Genomic DNA, 16,986 nt, shown 5'->3' on the forward strand with positions numbered 1-16,986 from the left:
CGTGCGTGGGGGGAAGCGCAGGGAGGTGGGGGTGAAGACCGGCCGGGAATGCTTCTGTGAAACCCCCTCCCCTACCGAAGCGGAGGGCCCGGGGGCGAAGGGTAGAAGTAAACAAAAAAAAGGCAGAGAAAGGAGAGAGAGAGAGAGAGGGCGAAACAGGAAAAGAAAGAGAAGAGGCCTTGGAACAGGAGGTAGGGGAGGGGGGTGAGCAAAAAGGAAAAAGAAGGGGACCCCCTCATCCCCCGGAGCCGGCAGCCAAGGAGAGGGGCTGGGGGCAGGAGGGAAGGCAGCAGCAGGAGGAGGAAGAGTCAGGATAGCTGGTGGAGGATGAGAATCTGAAGCTTCGGGTCAATTTCCCGGGAAATCTGCAAGGAAGGAGGAGCGGGGGAGGAATAAAAGTCCGCCCGGGTTCCATCCGGAGAGAAACTCTGGACGTTCCATCGCCCCTCCCCCCCCGCCCCGGGGAAGCCCGAACGTTCCATCTTTCTTTTTGAAGCGCCCCCAACGTTCCATCCGGTCTCCCCAGCGAGGGTTCCCCGCGTTCTCTTAGAAAGCCAGGCGGCTGCGAAGGGGACGGGGTGGGGGGGTGGGGGGCGCGATCCGGAGGTGGAAGCGGCGAGAGGATGGGCCAAGGCAGCCGAAAGAGAGGCCTGCTCCGTCGGATGCGGATGCTGGAAGATCAAAGGCGAAGCTGGAGCTCCCTTTGTGTTTCCTCTTAGGGGATCGCACCGCTTCGATCTTGTTTTGGCTTATTTTGGAACCGAGCCCTCCCCGTCTCTGAGAAGGGGGCTGGGCGTGCTATTTTTTCCCCCTGGGTGGAGAAAGCCTCGGATATTGGATTTAGCATCCTTTCCACACCTAATTTGTGTGTGTGTGTTTTTTATCTCCCCTTCCCGGGGTGGCTGTGCATCAAAGTCCAGCTTTTCTCTTTTTGTACCTTTTTTGTTCCCCTTCAAGGAGGGAACAAATGCAAACCCTTCCTTTTTCTCCTCTCTCGGTTTTTTGGATAATGATTTCTGCCGTGTCTTGCCGATGGATTTTGCCGGGTGAGGATTTCTGGATCATCTTGTAGAAAGAGAGGTAGGTGGGACTCCCCGTTTTTCCTCCATGGAGAATGAGCAAGCCGATCCCTGCCTCTTTGCCTTATTTGAATGTCAATATCCTCTGTGACTTGGAAGTCTATTTACGTCAGATTTTTAAACAGTGCTGATTTATGTAGGATTCTGCTGCATGGGAAAGGGGGGGGGGGGAGAAAGAAAGCTGTTGTGTAAAAACTGTTGAGGACGGGTGGGTGGGTGGTGGTGTAGGGCCGCAAGCTGGGGGGGTATTTTCCTCCACTATGTAGGCCTTCCCAAATAAGCCGTTGGAGGGAAAATGGCTCTTGCACCCTTGTCCTCGAGAAAACACGAATGTATAGTTTTATTTGATTCGGGGGAGAAGCGGGAGAGATTTGATTCCTTCCTCTTGCCCAAACAAATAAAAGCTCCGTCGGTATGTTTTGTACAAGGGTGGAATCCACGGGGAATTGTATTTGTTTTGGGGCTGAAGTTGTCTTCATGCTGCGAAAGGGGAATGGGATTGAAGAGGAAGGGTGATTAACCTAACCGTGCATTAGGGGGTCTGAAGTTATTCCCTGCTCTCCAACCTTCTTCTTTTCCCCAGCGTAGCCTCCTTCAAATTAACATTTCTGTTTGAAATCCCAACTGGAACCTGGGATTGGAGCTGTGGCACTATCCCTAATTCTTTCTCAAACAAAAGCGGCTCCAATGTGAACTGCTGCTGAATTTGGGAGTGGACCTACCTGATAAGGGATGTAGATTAACCAGCTTCCTCCCCCACCCGGCCCCTTTTACATGTGCCATCAGCCAATTCCCAGTGAACAAATGTCCTCTTCCCCAATACACACTTTTCCTGAAGCCGGAGCAAACCCTGTGGCAGGCCCTGCTTTGCCTAGGAATACTCCCCAGATCTGTGGAGCCTGCATGGGATTATGGAGGAGTGCAAAGGGATTTGCTCAGAGGGGGTGGAGAGAAAGGTTGTATTGGCATTTTCTCCCTTTCAACGCCAGCCTTCTGCTCGGTGGTGAGGAACAGCTAGTGTGTAATTGATGCAATTTGCTTTTTTTTTTTTTCAAATCTGGATGAGATCTGGATTCTTGGGGTAGGCTGCTTTGCAGAGGGATTCCGAAGATGGACTGTTCGAATGTGGGGGTTGGTCTTTTCCCAAGGAGCAGGGATTTCGGTGTTGCGCTAACTGGGGGAAAGAGTGTTGCATCCCAGCGTATATGGTATATGTGTTCCCCCAGCCTCTGGCGGTCCAAAGGGACTTTGTGGGCCTCACCTGTTGCTCTTGTATGTATCTATCTGTCACCTCTCCCAGTTGGATCAGAGTTCCCTGGAAGCCAAGGGAAAGAAGTGCTGGTCTTGGCAGTTGGGCAAATGACAATGGTAATCAGAGGTTCTGCATTAAGGGGCAACGCTTTCCTGGCGCCATGCTGGATGGGTCAAAGTGGTGCATTAAAACATCATTACTTACTTGACTGTTTTGAGGGGAGGTGAAATTCTTCTGGCATGCTGGGCCTTTGTGCACAGACAGCACGGTGTAGTGGTTAGCGTCGGACTGGGAACACCAGGTCCCAATCCCCTCTCTGTGGTGGAAACGTGCCATCTGAGGCCAGTCATCCACTCTTGGCCTAACCTTATTTTTTTTTATTTATATGTATTTTTAGTCCGCCCCATACACAAAGGTCTCAGGGCAGGTTGTAACACAAGGTATAAATCATAAAATATTGATATACCTAATAACAATTACAGCATATCACACTATAGCAATAAAACTTATTTAAAATATATAAAACCCGTTAAAACCAACCTAAATTCACATAAGGTTGAAATTAATGGAAACCCCTTAAAATTTATAAAACCTATTCAAAAAATCATAATACCAGAAGGGGGGAAACCATCTTTTCAGCCAAAGGCCAAGGAAAATATGTGGCAGAGAAGAGAATGCGGTAAGCCATGTGGGGTCCCCATGTTGGGAAGAGAGATGTGGTATAAATGAAATAAATATTGGCAAAGAGATCTGAACACAACTTGGACCTAGCCAGTGTGATGCAGTGGTTAAGAGACCTGGGTTTGAATTCTCACTCTTGCCCATGGAAGTGGGTGACCTTGGGCCAGTCAAACTATTGTAGGCTAACTAGCCCCGTAGAGTTGTTGTAAGGATAAAATGGAGAAGAGAAGAAATGATGCAAGCCGCTTTGTGTCTCCGTTGGGGAGATAGGCAGGCGGGGTATAAATGAATTAAATAAATAAACGCCTCCCGCTGTCAAAATACCGTAGTAATGTGTTAGAGGATTTAAAAAATAGTTGCAGCCGTGTAAAGCGTTGGGCTGTCCTCCATTTTCATTACTGTAATTACAGTAAATGATGTTATTGGCTTTGATGCCTCAAAAAGACCCAGTCATGAAATAAAACAACTTCTTACACAGGGAGGGATTCCGTACAGGTTCCAATCGATCGGTGATCGTATAGTCACTGTCCTGTTAACATCAATTGTAAAATGTGTTCGTACTCCTTTTGATAATTGCTGCCCAGATCCTTTATTTCTTTTATTTTTATTCCGATGAGGTGGGAAATAATAAATAATAACTTTGCTCTTACACCATAATAACCTCTCTGCCACCCGATGCTTTTCAGTACACCTTCAGAACAGGAAGGTCTTGCAGTGGTCTCTGCTATAATTCCTTGTCCTAAAATGTGCCTCATCTTGAATTCCCTCAGAAAATCAGGACCTTTTTGTCAGTGCTATACCTGATTATAGAACATGAGTAGTTCCCTGAGGTCATTTTGGGGGCAGGTAAAAGATAACCGTTCTGTTCACTAAGCAAGAACAGAGGGGCAGACTCTTAGTATTTAAACCACCCTGGCTAATCCAGAGGCTTCGAACTATATACCAGTCCCAGAAGCCGATGTTGTACACGGCCAAGTCCCTTCCATCTGTGAAGAGAGTATGGCATAAGTGTATGGACAGTTGTTAGAATTGGTTTTGCCTTTGGGGTGATAGAACCTAATAATTGAGAGCTTTCTCACAGTAAGAGATTCAAGTTGGGATCTTATCCCCAATTACATATACAATACTTTTACCCTGCCTATGGAATACTGTCTTTAAAGCAAGGTTAATGGTTCATCAATGAGAAACACAAACCTCTTTGGAAAATGTAGGCTTTATAGGTTTTTATTCCTGTCCCAGAGGCTGAGAGTGAACGTCATTTGTTTTCACATTTCTTCTAGAACCTTAGATTGGTGTTGTTTTTACTTGGTGGTAGGGATCACTGTGCAGAATGAGGTTTGACCGAGGCTGTTTTGGCTGATCCAGTATTTGAAACCACACGATGCATTAAACTTAATGAACTGGTTTTGGACAGCAGAAGACCTATAGGACAGGGGTGTCCAACTCGATTTCCACAAGACATGCAACACAGTCAAAGCACATGGGATCCATCAGAGGTCAGCAAGATTTCCCCCTTAACTCTTCCACCAGCTGAGCTACGCTGATGAAAGAGGTAGGACAGATCACTGGATCCAACCCATGAGTTACAGTTTGTGCAGACACAGCTATTCACTCAACAGAGCCAAAACAGAGCTCAATATGCCCTCAAATTTCAATCCAAAGCCACTTGCTCACTCCATGCCTTCCTATAGGTCAGGGGTGTCCAACAGGGGTGTCCCCAGATGTTTCATGGACTATGATTCCCATCAGCTCCTGCCAGCATGGCCATGGGTTGCATGTCTTGTGGAAATCGCTTCCACATAAGCTGTCCAAAAACACAGGGATGTAATAACTGTTGTTAGCAACAACCAAAATATCACAAAGTAGTAGTGCGCAAGTTTTTGAGTTCTTCAGAATTCTTCATCAGGCTAGCTGTTGGAAAACGTGTCCATATATCCCACCTCTCAGTACAATCAGAACTGAAGGTCGGTAACAATAATAAATGCAGCACGGGGACCTGCATGTCTCCATTTGTGTAGAAAAGGCAGTTGTTGTTTTGTGTGCACAGGAGGAATTCTGTTGACACTTTCTAGCTCCCTTCTCTGAATGACAGTCCAGACTTCTGTGGCAATGAGTATTTATGGTGTTGACTGTGGCATTCTCTCCGTTTTTAATCTTATTCCAAATCTAATACAAAATATAATTGTTTATGGGAAATGCCTTCGATGGTTTTGTTTTTGTTGTGGATACATCTAAGCATATTCACCTGAACTTTGAAAGTTTGGGTTTGGTGCCTTAAATTGAATCCTCAGGATCAGAACTCATGGCTCTTTTGAGAGCGTACTGTTTGATTTTTGCTTTAAGGAATGTCTAAGGTGAAAAACCAGGATGGGCTATGCTGATGAGATTTCATAGGGAAAACATTTGGTTGGCATAAGTGGCGGTTGCTGGAGAAGGCTCTTCACAGGTCTGGAATGTGTTGCTTGCTTTTTGCGTTGTGCAATTTTATTTTGCTCCAGCGAGTTGTACCTGTAAATTGTGTGTGTGTCGCAGAACAGAAAGTTAACATTGGCTTTGGTTGGTATTGGCATCAACTGAATTGAGTGGGGCGACTGGGGATTCTTGACATCTTATTGCGTGTCTGTTATTGCATGGCTCCTGGGTAAAATACTTTCATAGCTGCAATATGCATGTGTGTAATTGGTGCTTCAGTACGATAAAAAGCAAACAGCACCAGGAATGATAATAATGGGGAAATATTGTGGGTACATTTTAGTTCATAGAGCAATCAAGTAACTCCTATTTGTTTTATTTACTTTGTTTAAGGCCCCCTTTTTTCACACAGACTCATTCCGCACATGCAGAATAATGCACTTTCAAACTGCTTTCAGTGCTCTTTGAAGCTGTCCGGAATGGCAAAATCCACTTGCAAACAGTTGTGGAAGTGGTTTGAAAATGCATTATTTTGCGTGTGCGGAAGGGGCCTAAGTATCAAGGTAGAAGATATTTAGCAGTAGTGGAGTAGTGGAGCAGCAGTGGCATAGTGGTTAAGAGCAGGTGCACTCTAATCTGGAGGAACCGGGTTTGATTCCCCGCTCTGCCGCTTGAGCTGTGGAGGCTTATCTGGGGAATTCAGCTTAGCTTGTGCACTCCAATACATGCCAGCTGGGTGACCTTGGGCTAGTTACAGTTCTTCTGAGCTCTCTCAGCCCCACCTACCTCACAGGGTGTTTGTTGTGAGGGGGGAAGGGAAGGGAGATTGTCAGCCCCTTTGAGTCTCCTACAGGAGAGAAAGGGGGGATATAAATCCAAACTTCTCCTCCTCCTTCTTCTTGATCCCAACATTTAAAAAAAATTCCATCAGACAGCAAGGAGCTCCAATAAACCATACAGTTTTTTGCCATGAAGTCATAGCTGTGTTATGGAGATCCCAAAGGGTCTTCCAAGGCAAGAGACATTCAGAGGTGGTTTGCCACTGCCTGCCTCTGCTTTATGACCCTGGTATTCCTGCGAGGTCTCCCATCCAAATACTTGCCAGCATCGAGGCTGAGAGTGGGTGACTAGCCCAAGGTCACTAAGCAAGCTTCCATAACTTGAGAGAAGATTCAAACCTCTAGGGGCGGCCAACCTATGGTGCTCCAGATGTTCATGGACTACAATTCCCATCAGCTCCTGCCAGCATGGCCAATTGGAATTGTAGTCCATGAACGTCTGGAGCACCATCGGTTAGCCACTCCTGCCTACACTATGCTGCCGCTCCAAACAATGCAATAGGTAAGCAGAATTGAAAAACAATGCATTTTTATGAACTGTCTCACATGTTTTGGAAATCGCTTCCACATAGGCAGTCCAAAAACATAGGGATGTAATAACTTTCGTTAGTATCAACCAAAATATCACAAAGTAGTCTGCAAGTTTTTGAGTTCTTCAGAATTCTTCATCAGGATAGCTGTTGGAAAATGTGCCCATATATCCTACCTCTCTCCCAGTACAATCAGGCCTGGAGGTAGGTAACAAAATAATAAATACATCACAGGAAGCTGCAGGCAGTCCACAGTATGTGGACACAAGTACTTAAAGCAAGCTACAGCTAACAAAAATTGTCCTAAAACTCTTATTGATATCCTAAATTTCCAAGTAGCTAGGGCCCCTTCTGCACACACAGAATAATGCGTTTTCAAACCACTTTCACAACTGTTTGCAAGTGGATTTTGCTATTCCGCACAGCTTCAAAGAGCATTGAAAACAGTTTGAAAGTGCATTATTCTGCATGTGCAGAAGGAGCCTTAGTTAGCAAAGCATGGTCAAATACTCACATGCTCATTTCCTATAAACAGGGCTGCACTTTTAAGGAAATAAATCAGCTAAGTTCATTGATTTTAAATTTTTTGGATTGGTTAAAAAAGTGCCTTGAATCAGATAGCAGTTTTTTAAATGGGTAATTATTTCGGTACCTTAGCAATACGTATGAGCTGTTATAACATACATTGTTCCTTCTTATCCAAGCGGGCATGCCTCTTCTGTGATGGTGTTACTTGCCGCTGCTCTTGTGTGTGTCACTGAAAGATGATACTCCCCCTCCCAGAATGAATACCAATTTATTAAAGTGTAATCAATCGATTACAATTTGTACAGCTAGTAGGATAAGATTTACTGGGGTGTTGTGGGGTTTCTGGGCTGTATGATCATGTTCCAGTAGCATTTTCTCCTGATAATTTTGCCTGTCACAGATTCAGGTGAAACAGTACTCCAGTGATCCCGGCCGTAAAAGCCTTCGACAGGATAAGATTTATTTAATCAGAGGGAGCTTTTTGTTGAATAGAATAAAAAAAAATGTAAACTTCAGGCCAGAAGAAATTCTGAGACACCCAAGGTTGGATCAATGGTTTTTGTGAACTTGAGTAATAGCCGAAAAATGGAAGGTAACGTCTAGATAGAACTCATATCTAGGCCTCTTGGGAGATTTTTTGAAAATCCCGGGCTAAGGGAAATATCACGGGGCAACACTGTGGCAGGCCCGCTTTAGCACCGGGAACCGTGCGGAATTCTCGGCTGCACAGGGATATTTTTCTTGCTCAACCCAGGATATTTTGACCCTGCAGAAACAGCCTTGAGAGAACTTTTTGGCTTAGGAGAAGTGAATTCCACAGACCCTGGGTTTGGGATCTGCAAAGAAAGAGGCAATTTGTTGTAGTGGTTATTTTTCTTGTGTATTTTACTTGTATAGGGAAAAAATCTGGTATTTGTGTGATGTTCTCTTTCCTTTGTTCTTTTTTTCTGTGGTTAGGATCTCCATTTTTTAAAAGTGATCTTTTATCCAAAAACTGGATAAATCTGTTAGTCTTTAGGGTGTTACAGGACTCCTTTCTGGGTTGTCCTTTCTGCAACAGGTTAGTCCAACTACATCTCTGGAAACTAGACCATTTGGTGAGTGAAAGAAAGAGAAGCATACAGGCTTACAGTCTGTGGCGTACCTGCAATGGACACATGGGGTGTCAAATGTCCCTGGGCGCCCCCTTGTTGAGGGCGCAATAAATGCAGGTCCACTTGTGGGTTTTTTGTATTTTTAGTGTTTTTCCCATTTTTGGCTTGCAGGGGACACAGTTTTTAGGCTAGCTGCACCAAAATTTCAGGGGTTTTTCAGGAGACTGTCCTGATAATATCACCCAGGTTTGGTGAGGTTTGGTTCAGGGGGTCCAAAGTGGGTGCCCCATCCCCCATTGTTTTCAATGAGAGCTATTAGGAGATGCGGGCCACACCTTTAAGGGTCCATAATTTTGGACCCCCTGAACCAAACTTCACCAAACCTGGGTGATATCTTCAGGCAGGTCTCCTGAAGATACTCTGAAATTTTGGTGCTGCTATCTTAATAATTGCACCCCTGGCAGCAGGGACCCTCCAAATTTCCCCATTCTCCTTTTAAATCCACCCCCTTCGACATGGATTTAAAGGGAGAATCTGAGGTCCCCAGTTTAAACATTGAAAGTGATGCTGTTTCAGGGTGGGGGATAATCCACCCCAAAACAGCATCACTTTCAATGTTGTTTTAACTGGGGACCCCAGATTCTTCCTTTAAGGTGGATTTAAAAGGAGAATCTGGGCTCCCTAGTTTAAACACCATTGAAAATGATGCTGTTTGGGGGTGGATTCCAGCATCACAGTGGCCACTCATTGGGGGTGGGTGGGCACAAAGCTCAGGTTTTGCACCGGTCTCCATTTTCCGTAGGTACGCCTCTGCTTGCAGTTGAATCTCTTGGAAGGACAACATCTGAGAATTTTCCCACTTTTCTTGTGCTCTGTGGAAAATTCGGTAATGACCTTCTTGAATAGCTAGTCTGAATCTTTGGAACCTACTATACTGAGCACTTCAGAATACCATCATCCCATAATGTGCAAAGACTTGGGTTGCTACTTTATATGATAACTGTACTTTGTTCCACAGAAAGATGGTAGTTCAGTCAGTTGAGGTGCAGCGTTTGGGAAAATTGTATGCTTCTGGATTAGAATATGGTCCCGAATCTGACATCTATCATTCATTTTTAACCACTGTTGCTGTCAAAAACATTATTTTGTGCATTATTGAATTTGCTACTTTGATACAAGAACATTTATGCCAAAATGTATTTTTACTTTCAAATGGATGAGGGGAGTAGAACTAGATAGGCCCAGGCAGAGCTTTCTACAGCAGGAAGGTCCGGCATGGTTTGTTCTGTGGTGGAGGAGTATAAAACCCTCCTATCACCTTTCTGTGGAACAGAGTATAGCAGTAGCCAGTGGGATTTGAACTGTACTAAATGTCATTTGATAACTTTCTAAAGATGTTCAGGTTTGGTCTACGTGGGGGAAAATATTGTTTAATTGTGGCGTGACCTCCATTTGTAACCTTGGGTTACCAAAAGATATGATTTTCCAGTCTTGGAAAATCATATCCTTTGATAACTTTTGAGATAGGAGGTAGCCATTGGGATAGGCAGCGTCCAAATTATTTTGAATGTATTAATTATAAACGAAATCACTGTCCTGTGTTCTTCCCAGTGGGAACCATTATAAGCCACGAGACACCAATATAATGTACTCCTGTTTCGCTCTAGCTACATCTGTCAATGACTTTTGTATCCCTCCTGCATCTGCTGTCTAGCTTGGGAAATGGATGGTTTTGATGCCGTGCTGGGTTCGTTCGTTCGTTCGTTCGTTCGTTCGTTCGTTCGTTCGTTCGTTCGTTCCTTCCTTCCTTCCTTCCTTCCTTCCTTCCTTCCTTCCTTCCTTCCTTCCTTCCTTCCTTCCTTCCTTCCTCGCTTTCTTTTCCTTCCTTCCTTCCTTCCTTCCTTCCTTCCTTCCTTCCTTCCTTCCTTCCTTCCTTCCTTCCTTCCTTCCTTCCTTCCTTCCTTCCTTCCTTCCTTCCTTCCTTCCTTCTTTCTCTTCCTTTCCTTCCTTCCGACCCTCTCCGTTCCTTGCTTTGATCCCTGGTTCTCTTGCTCCCTATTTTATAATCCGTTTTTGCATATTTATTGCTATTTTTAGGGAGGAGTTTGGTTGCTCCCTTCTTTTTGGTGTGGTTTTTAAAAGGAATCTGGATTAAGCGGGACTACCATTTTTTATTGTTATTGTTTTGACCGCTGTTTACATGGTTTTAATGGTTTTAACGAATTTTAGTATATATGGTCACTATTGCGACCCTTGTTATATATTGTACATAGATTATGTTGTGCACCGCTCAGAGTAGGGGTCCCCAAACTACGGCCCGAGGGCCAAATGTGGCCCCCTGAAGGCATTTATCCGGCCCCCCAGGCATGGCGGTGATGGCTCCATTCATGTGCAATGCGGGCTCGAGGGAGAGGAGGAACCGGCCTCAACGGCTGTTGATTGCAGTTACATGATGGCACCCCCCAAATCTCCATGAATTTTCTGACCCAGAGTTGGAAACCTTACATGTGGCAACGCCTGCTCCGCCCTTCCCTCTCAGCTACTCCATGTGTTGCTCTCAGGGTTTCTGTTCCACCACTCCCAGTTGGCATCAGCCAGGCTGGCTAATCGCCGCTGGCTGCTAGGGAGGAAAGAACCCAGGAAGATACCTGATCCTGGGTTAGATGGAATGTTTCATTGGGAAAGTTCTGCTTTTTTTTTTTTTTTACAAGGGAAGGTATTCCACAGCCTCCCCAACAATATTTGGAGCCCACCCTGTACTTGACATACTTTGGTCACTGTTCTAAAAATAGACCATGACAGAAAGGCTGAAAGGTGAAATCAAACATTTTACAATCATTTGTGCATAGGAATTTGTTCATAGTTTTTTTTAGTCCGGCCCTCCAACAGTCTGAGGGACAGTGAACTGGCCCCCTGTTTAAAAAGTTTGGGGACCCCTGGCTCAGAGCCCCTTGGGGATTGGGCGGTCTATAAATTAAATAAACAAACAAACAAACAAACAAACACCACTAGATTGAACATATTACATTAAGTAGCCAGCACAGAGACCAAATATAACCTTGTATGACATAGGAACAAAATTTGGTACTGATTGCCAATTCTTCTCCCACTGAAAATTTAAATCCCTACACATCTTGGGTTCCTGACTAGAAAAGGAAACTAGGATTTCCTTCATCCAGTGGAAGGACAGGAATACTTAGATTTGTTCGGAAAACTTGCAAACATGAGCAGCAAATTTTTATGTATATAAAATAAATGAACTGGTTCAGAGAAATAAAGGGAATAATTTGTGTGGTATGTGGATGACAAACTCCTGAATTTCTGGCCTCCCCGCTTTCCCGTGCCAAAGAGTATTTGGTTGACATATTTGGGAAAGTGGTCTTTAGACAGAGTGGAGTCCATCTTTAACCCCATTCAGCAATGGGATCCATTTTTGTTTTTCTGAGTTTTTTCCCTCTTAATCTAGAAAAAGAAAATTGTATTTCTGGCACGATTTAGAATGCTAACCAATTTTGAGTACAACTTGAAGGCCCGTTACTTGGTGAGTTTGTCCTCTCTGGGGCACTTACCCCAGCGGAGGGGCAAACTCGCCAGTGGGCACCCTCTGTGCCTTTCCAGGATGCCTGGATGCAGTGCTGAGTGCCGTGTCAGTGCTCCTGTGCCACTCTGATAAAAAGCTGAAGTGGATCTAGATGTAACTGTCCTGTGTATGAGACCTTAAAGTTGTCCCAAACTTTGTTGTCAAAGTATTAGTTTTTTTGGGTGCTGTGTGGTTTCCGGGCTGTATGGCCGTGTTCTAGCAGCATTCTCTCCTGACCTTTTGCCTGCGTCTGTGGCTGGCATCTTCAGAGGATCGCCTGCATCTGCTAGAACAGATGCAGGCGAAACGTCAGGAGAGAATGCTGCTAGAACACGGCCATACAGCCCGGAAACCACACAGCACCCAAGTGATTCCGGCCGTGAAAGCCTTCGACAATGTATTAGTTTTTCTCTGATCTCTGTCTCTCTCCCCCCCGCCCCAAGAATTTACAAGGGGACGCTGAGAAGCTTGCAATTGAACATAAAATATTCCCAAAATGCCTTATAAAGTTCAGCAAGGTGATAGAAACATATTCAAATACAAAACCAATTGCACAAAACACTTAAAAGATCAAGAACCGACCCAGTTAAGGGTAAGTAAATAGTGCCCTAAAAATATTACAGGCCCCAAACCCATCAGACAGCATCACTTAAAAGAATAGCAGCACTAGACTCAGTTTGGAAGGCTTTGATTCAAAAAAGAGATTGATAGACATAAGCTTGGAGTCATGTTGCCAATCTCCAGGTGGGGCCTGGAGACCTCCAGGAATTCAAACTGATCTGATGACAGAGATCAGTTCCCCGTGAGAAGATGGCTTCTGGCATTTGTGGGGGGTGGCATTTGGAGGAGGGACCTCAATGTACCCTATTGAGGTCTCTCCCTGAAGTGCCACCCCCCAAATTTCCAGGGTTTTCCCAAACTGGAGTTGGCAACTCTAGCTTTGGGAGAGGCCCAGGTAACAGGTGAAGCACTTTTCCTTCAAGGAAGTGACCTTCCATTGGCAATGGCGGAGGGTTCCGTAGATGCTATGGCAACAGAAGGGGCCTAAACTCCCTGCGTAATTCGGAGTGGAGAGAAGGTAGGCCTCTCGGTTAAAAAAACAAGCTTGTTAGCACCGTGGAAAGCTGACGTGAGGCAGGAGAAAGAGAGAGGCTGTCCTGTTTACACCTCTACACCTGACATCTTGTGAAACGCCCAACTGGGAAGAAGGGGGAACCAAATTCTCTCCTGTCCTAAGGCTGTGCCTAGTAAAACAGGGTCTGAGTAGGGGAAACGTCCGCAGCACTTAAACAGTGCAAGCTTGGTTCAAGTATACTAATGAACCCTTTGTCTTGGACTGTATTCGGATGTCACTGGGGTGACATTAAGCCCGGCTTGTAGCTGTGCTTACGTGTGGGCCGCCTCCTGCCTTCCTCACGTGGATAACCCTGGTTCGAAAACAACTCCAGCTCCCTGTGATATCTGAATGTAGGCGTGTGAGTTAAGTGGGGCGAGTTTTGCAGGGGGAGAACAAACTCCTACACCTCATTGTCTGCTTTTGTACATTGTTGGTGATCGAAGTTAGTTTCAATCTGGGATTCTGCACATGAAACAGGGAAGTATATACAGGGCAACAAGCTGGGTTTGTGCACATCTTAGCTTAAAAGCGATGCCTTCATTTGTGAGAGACCACATCCTAAAACTGAACCGTAGAGGATGTTCTTTCCCCCTTATCACCTCGGTTGACTTTTGACCCAGAGCTCTGTAAGTCATTCATTAAACGACCTACTTGTTCTTGTGGGCCTCTTGAGGGAATGCCTATAACCAGCAGCTTTGTGGCACCATTTCCTTCCCCGCTCATCCCTGGGAGCGTGGTAGGATGCCTGTCTTCAGTGGAACCTCCGCTGGACGCTTGCTTTCTGTGGTTTTCCATGACCGCCTTTGCAAGTTGAAGGTTTTAATTGAGGTCAGCCTGGATAAATGTCAAAAGACCCCGTACTGCTGTAACCGCTAGGGGAGTACTGTCCCGGATAATGCTGTGATCACTGCTTCCAGTTAATAAGCCATATTTCCCATCAGGTATTGATTCTGTTAAAAGTTGGGGGGGGGCTGTGTTTGGATTATAGCAATGAGATAAGGGTCTTCTCTCTGTTATTTCTTGATTAGTAGTACAGGCTGCTAACAAGTGGTCTGCTCCTTATGGACAGGTTAACTCCATCATACCAAAGACCACATTGGACATCTCCAGTTCTGTGGTTTGCTCTGTGGGATGCAGGGTCTACTTTGGAGGTGGTGTTGAGGAAAGAGCCGAATGAGATTGGTATGTGTCGCGACAATTGCTGGGGGCAGGGAGTGGGTGGGAGGGTGCTGGTTCTTTCTATTTATTTATTTCTTAGGCTTTTATACCGCCCTATCCCCGAGGGGCTCCGGGCAGTGTAAAACATGTAGATATAATACAATATAGGATAGCTGAAACATTTAAAAGCAGCGATAAAAACAATGAAAACTGACTCTAATAAATATGCAATAGATCCCAATAAAAATATGAGTGGCGTCCAGCATTCTATTTTCGAAATCCTCTCCCCAAAAGGGAGGGATGGCAAGTCTCGTTGGATGACAGGTGGCCCGGGTGTCGGGGCCAAAGGAAGAGGGGGCACCATCAGCGGCCGGTTCCTCCAAAGGCCCTTTCTGTGAGCTGAATGGTGATAGATTTGGATTAATAGCTTTCATTGGATTCTTATGCTCCTGCAGGTGAACGTGAAACTTCTGAAAAGATTTTGCACGACAAGAAATAGGCTCAAATGGCAGCTACAGATTTTTTTAATATTAGATACTAGGTCTTTAAAGAAAGAGACTGCCCAACTATGCTCTTTAAACCTCCAGTTATTCTGATACCACAACATTCCTTGGCAAATGGTTGTTTTGGTTTAGATGGACACGGTCCATGTTGGATAGTAACAATAGAACTTTCTGTAGGATCTGGTTTCCTTCACCCCTCATGGACATTAAGCACAGTTCATACATTGGAGCAAACATTATCTTTTCTTTTCTTTTTTGTGATTCAGTGGGCTCTTTACAGATTTTCCATTCGCATTCAACATTCTCACGTTTTTAATCCTGAAAAGTTCTTATTGCAACTAGTATCATGAGTTTGTTTGGATTATCTCTTAATTTTCTGCTAGAGCCTTGGAGCAGAGAACCGTAGTAAGGAGGTTAAGAGCTCGTGTATCTAATCTGGTGGAACCGGGTTTGATTCCCAGCTCTGCCACCTGAGCTGTGGAGGTTTATCTGCGGAATTCAGATTAGCCTGTACAATCCCATACACGCCAGCTGGGTGACCTTGGGCTAGTCACAGCTTCTCGGAGCTCTCTCAGCCCCACCTACCTCACAGGGTGTTTGTTGTGAGGGGGGAAGGGCAAGGAGATTGTAAGCCCCTTTGAGTCGCCTACAGGAGAGAAAGGGGGGATATAAATCCAAACTCTTCTTCTTCTAAAAGAAATCTAAAACCAAACTCAAGCTACCTCACTGCCAATTCGAAGGCATTAAAAATGAAGACTAAGGAGTATCCTGACCAGAGTGCAGCTTTTCTAATCAAGTTGAGTTCAGTGGATTTAGAAAGTTTAGGATTGTACCGTTAGATATGCATTCAAATGACACTATGTTTGTGAACTGTTTCTTCTTGCTCCATGTGTTGTTCTTTGAATTTATACCTTTGTATGTATGGTTGTGTAGCACTTTTGAACAATGGGCTTGTGAGGACTGGTTTTATGATTGTCGTCTTTGGATTGAATGGTCAGTTAGGAACAAATATTTCAATCTGCTAGAAATTGCTGGATTTCCTGGAGATGAAAGAGACAGCATATGAGATCTTAAGTGCCTTGTATGTACCATGCACCTGTAGGTCACTTTGTGGGTTCAGACTTTACTTATTATTGGAGTGTTGTGGGGTTTCCAGGCTGTATGGCCGTGTTCCAGTAGCATTTTCTCCTGACGTTTCGCCTGCATCTGTGGCTGGTGAAACGTCAGGAGAAAATGCTACTGGAACGCGGCTGTACAGCCCGGAAACCCCACAACAAGCCAGTGATTCCGGCCGTGAAAGCCTTCGACAATACATTTACTTATTATGTTTGGTACGTGGGGGAATTCATCTTTAATTTTTATCTCAAGTAGGCTTCTGGTTCTCTTTGTTGTATAGAAAACTTCAGAGACCTGTGGATGAGGCAGCTTGAAGAGCTCTTTAGTCTAGGCTTTTGACCAGATGTGTTTCAAAGAACGTTTTGTTCTTCTATACCCTCTTTCCCTGGCTCCCCCGAGCAACTGTTCTCTGCCATTGAGTCTTCATACCCTTCCTTCCATGCTTGTGTCCAAATCCACTTATTTAGGAAGTGGAGTAGTTCATGCAAAACCAAAGAGTGTTCAAATATAATTTGTATAACTTTTTGTTTGCGTTTTTAACACAGAGTTTTGATTAAAGAAACAAAAGTTTTTGGCACCAAGTATTGGACTTTGCATGCCTGAACAAGACAAAAGGCAAACGGGTGACCTATATCTACAGTGTAATCCTAAAGGGAGAATAGTTGTGGCATCGCTGGAGATGGCGCAGCGCTGCCGCCCTCTAAGAGGCTTCCTGTGCTCCAGCCAGCAAGCCAAAAGTAATTTCCCCTGACCTCTATGAAATCCCCCTATGCAGCACAATTGGCAGTGCCTACCATTTTTATGGTGAAGGTCTTCTCCAGCAGATGGTGGATTTCTCAGGCCAGAGGGGCTCAGGAAGCCAACTGAAGCCAGCTCCACCCCTGGAAATGCCCGCTGCAGTGCTGATGTGGCCTCATGCACCAGAGGAGCGCTGGTACTGCAGCTATGTTGGCGTCCAGGTGTTGCACTGCCCCACAGCTCCCCAGCACCAGGGCAAGTGTCCCTGTGCTGTGCTCCTTCGGCTGAGATGGGCAGAGTAGAAATATCATAAAATAATAAAAACAATAAGTGGCATTTGCGCCAGCACAGGGATCTCG

At 45.1% G+C, this 16,986-nt stretch overlaps 1 protein-coding gene across 1 annotated transcript in view; it reads left to right on the plus strand.

Moving 5' to 3' along the window:
• The first annotated feature begins 250 nt into the window (after nucleotides 1-250).
• KMT2D (lysine methyltransferase 2D) overlaps nucleotides 251-16,986 on the plus strand; it is a 182,646-nt gene continuing 165,910 nt past the window's right edge. Inside the window, 1 exon segment of the mRNA XM_048487610.1 lies at nucleotides 251-1,080. The gene's annotated coding sequence lies outside the window, so the exon portion shown is untranslated.

This window comes from Sphaerodactylus townsendi, linkage group LG03 (genome assembly GCF_021028975.2).
Source record: "Sphaerodactylus townsendi isolate TG3544 linkage group LG03, MPM_Stown_v2.3, whole genome shotgun sequence".
Lineage (NCBI taxonomy): Eukaryota > Metazoa > Chordata > Lepidosauria > Squamata > Sphaerodactylidae > Sphaerodactylus > Sphaerodactylus townsendi.